Genomic DNA, 3,980 nt, shown 5'->3' on the forward strand with positions numbered 1-3,980 from the left:
TTCTGGAGCCCTCTTGGATGCTAGGCCATGTCCCCGGCAGCTCTTTGGCTGCTAAAGGGGAAGGCCCTCCAGAGGAGGGTACCGGTACGCCGGCGTGGCCACACCGTGGTCAGACGTGTGGGTCTGTCAGTAATGGTAGACCCCACGTGGAAGAGAAATGAACCGGAGGGCACTCCCTTCCGGTCGCTGGTTGCCATGTCCCCGGCTGCCTCTTGGCGGCTACAGGGGAATGCCCCCCAAAGGGGGGTACCGGTCTACCGGCGTGGCTTCGAAGAAGCACACCGCAATCCCTACCGAGTAGGGGACGGGGGCTGCTGCCTAGCAGGGGCCGTGAGGATGCGAACCTCTATAAAAAATGCCCCAATTCCAAGTTTTTGACACCTGACGATGGGATGAATGGCTGGAGGGAGTCTAGTCCCAAGGGTTGTCCCATACCGTAATCCCCACTTGGTGGGGGGCGGGGGCCGCTGCCTAGTAGGGGCCGCGAGGATGCAAACCTCTATAAAAAATGCCCTAATCCTAAGCCTGTGACGTGCCCGGTGATGGAATGAGTGGCTGGAGGGTGTCCAGTCGTGAGGGCCGTCCCAGGGGACCGACCCCTGGTTAAATAACGAAGGAACGAAATCAATGATGGCAGACTTAAAGAAAAAATTACCCCAGGAGGGTACCACTCTAAGTGGAGAATCCCTCCGTGCTGTCACCTCGGTGGGAGCATGCTGCCCCACGTATTCTGGGGGGGGCAAAGCATGCCACGATGAAGGGGGCTGTGCGACGGGCAGCGGAAAACCCGTCGAACCGAGGTGTGCCAGCGCTGGCTCGACGCGCTCTGCGCTCGTCAGCGACTGCGAGGCGGCTGGCCCGAAAGGGAAAGTTAGGCGGAAGAGAAAGTCGAGGGGAGTTTCTTCCCGCGAAGGGGAGGGGGGGCAAACGTCGTCCTCTGACACGGATGCCCCACCGGAGAAAGTGGTGGTAGTCTCCGATGCGGCCTCTGCCGCGGAGGAGATGCCGCCTCCTAAAGGGAGACCCGCCCGGGGGAAGGGCGCACCGTCACCGGCGCCGTCATCGGCGTCGATGTCTGTCGCCTCACTGGACGGGCGGACGTCAGAGGAGGAGGAGGGCGGTCTTCAGGACCCTGCCTTGGTCATAGGCAGGGCCATGAAGACCGTCAAGTCGTATGCGGCGACCAGTACTAAAACCAAAGCCGCTGGCCGCAGGCTGCGAGAAGTGGTCTCGCGAGTCTCGAAGGTTCTGCCTTCGGTTGCTTCCGCCAATGACCAGGTGGTGCAGCTGATGGCGGAGAATTCGAGGCTCCGAGCACAGCTACAGGCACAGCAGCTTCCCGATGACAGGGTTGCTGCTACCAGGCGGGTAGCCGCGACGAGGTCGTCGCCCGCGTTGCCGCGTGCCGCTGGATCGCGGACTCCTCCGGCGTCTGTACCGGCGGTGTCGCCGCTGGTCTCCGGGGTCCCTCGGGGTCCCTGTCCCTCAGCGACGGCTGGCGACCCGTGGCCTGTGCTGCCACCATCGCGCGCGGTACAGCGGCGTTCGCGTCTCCCGTCGCCGCGGTCTAGGGAGGCGACGGCCGTCGAGCGGCAGCAGGGATCCGCGGGGCCACGGATCTTGGGCCTGCCGGAACCGAATTGCTACAGCTTGGACGAGATTATCGACCGCACCGTCCAGGCTGTAATGGAAAGGCTGGGTGGCGGGCTGGCGGCTCTCGAGGCGAAGCGTGTTGTCTCTGGTGACGCTGAGCGGCCTGCGTCTACACCTGCCGCAGTGTCGGGTGCTGCGGTGACCCGCTCCACCCCCGTACAGGCTCCAGCCACTAGGGCGGGCCCGGGGCGAGACAGAGCCAAGCCGGGGGGCGGCGCTAATGCGAAGTACACATCGCAGGCGCCTCAACCCCGTCCGCTGCCTCCGCCCCCGTCTAACATGGACGAGGGGTGGAATGTGGTGGCCCGGCGGGGTGCCAAGAGGGCCGTACCGACAGCTCCACAAGTGGACGGAGCACCGGCCACCGCGGCGTCTCAGGCTGCTCCCCAACAGGGTCGAGCGCCTGTGGCCGCCAAGAAAAAGAAGACGAAGAAGAAGTCGTCGCGCGCGCTGCGGTCGGCGGCAGTGGTCTTAACGCTGCTGCCGGCCGCCGAGGCCAAGGGCATGTCATACGGAGATGTAGTCTCCCGGGCGCGCGCGACTATTGATCTGGATGAGATCGGGGCGGGGGAGGGCCTCCGCTGTAGGCTAACGGCCAATGGGGCCAAGCTACTAGAGTGTCCCGGTGCCGATAGTTCCGGCATCGCAGAGCGTCTGGCGGTGAAGCTCCGTACGGTTTTGCCTGAGGAGGAGGTTCGAGTGCACAGGCCGGTCAAAATGGCTGAATTGAGAGTGACCGGCCTGGACGACTGCACCACTAAGGATGAGGTGGCGGCGGCTATTGCTGCCCGGGGCAACTGCGCCCTGGAGAATATAACTGTAGGCGAGCTGCGCCTCGGTTATACCGGGGCTGGCTCTGTTTGGGTGCGTTGCCCGGTAGAGGCGGCCACCTCCTTGGCTGCTCCTCCGCCCGGGAGATCGTCGGGGGAACCGGGCAGGTTGCGCGTGGGCTGGATAGCGGCCCGCGTGCGCCTTCTCGAACCACGCGCCTGGCGGTGCCTCAGATGCTTCAGCACTGGGCACTGCCTCGCTAAATGCGTGAGTGCGGTTGACCGCAGCGGATTGTGCTTTCGCTGTGGTCAGCCTGGACACAAGGCGGCCGTGTGCTCGGCTGCGCCGCATTGCTTATTATGTGCGGCGGCCGGGCGCAAGGCTGACCACCGGGCCGGGGGCAAGGCCTGCCCTCCGGCCAGCAAGAACACAGAAAGAAATCGGCGCCGTCAAGCTAAGCGGCGTCAAAAGAAGCGGTTGGCCGGAGGAGCACCGGCCGGCACTTTGTCCCCGCTGAGGCGTTCGCGCCCGATAGCGGGGGCAATGGAGTAGGGGAGGGAGCGATGGATGTGGGCCAGCCTTAATGGATCACACCTATCGCTTCCTCCAAGGAAACTTGAACCACTCCGCTGGGGCTCAGGACATGTTGCTCCAGACCATGGCGGAGTGGTCAATTGACGTGGCTGTGGTCGCCGAGCCATACTTCGTTCCCCCAGCGGATGACTGTTGGTTTGGGGACGTTGATGGCGTGGCGGCCATACATATCAAAAGATCCGCGATGGAGCTCCTGGTGGAGGCCTCTATGGTGGCGGCGTGGACGCCCACGCGCCCACAACCTGTCGATGTAGAAACCGAGGCCGAATGGTTCCGGGGCGCGATGCACCGCATATGTGATGCCTCGATGCCCCGGGTCGGCTCTCGGCACTCTGGACGGCGACAGTCGCCCTGGTGGTCGCCCGAAATTGCAAGACTGCGTGCGGTCTCCATTCGGGCGAGCCGCCAGTGCACTAGACACCGCCGTCGCCGCCGCCTGCGGCGCGACGAGCCCGTCGCGTTCGCGGAGGAGGAAGCTCGGCTGCACCGCGAATATCGCGCTGCGAAGGACGCCCTGCGGCTGGCCATCAGGCGGGCCAAGGAGCAGAACATGGAGAGACTCTTGGAGGCGCTCGAAGCGGATCCGTGGGGGAGCCCATACAAATTGGTACGCGGCAAGTTACGCCCGTGGGCCCCCTCTATGACTGAGCGTCTCCAGCCCCAGCGGCTGCGGGACATCGTTTCGGCGTTGTTCCCGCAGGAGCGGGAGGGTTTTGTCCCTCCCGCTATGGGCGGGCCGTCTGACACCGTCGACGGACAAGCTCCTGCTGAGGTGCCCCGTATTACCGAGGCAGAGCTCCGGGTGGCCGTTGTCAAGATGACTGCGAAAGACACGGCCCCCGGCCCGGACGGAGTCCACGGCCGGGTATTGGCCTTGGCCCTCGGTGCCCTGGGGGACCGGCTCCTTGAGCTATATAATGGCTGCTTGGAGTCGGGACGGTTTCCGTCGCTCTGGCGGACGG

General features: G+C 64.6%; 1 pseudogene; it reads right to left on the bottom strand.

Moving 5' to 3' along the window:
• Window positions 1–271: 271 nt before the first annotated feature.
• LOC149502652 (uncharacterized) lies at window positions 272–1,316 on the bottom strand (annotated as a pseudogene).
• Window positions 1,317–3,980: the final 2,664 nt, after the last annotated feature.

This window comes from Bombyx mandarina, chromosome 07, assembly GCF_030267445.1.
Source record: "Bombyx mandarina strain Sakado chromosome 07, ASM3026744v2".
Classification (NCBI taxonomy): domain Eukaryota; kingdom Metazoa; phylum Arthropoda; class Insecta; order Lepidoptera; family Bombycidae; genus Bombyx; species Bombyx mandarina.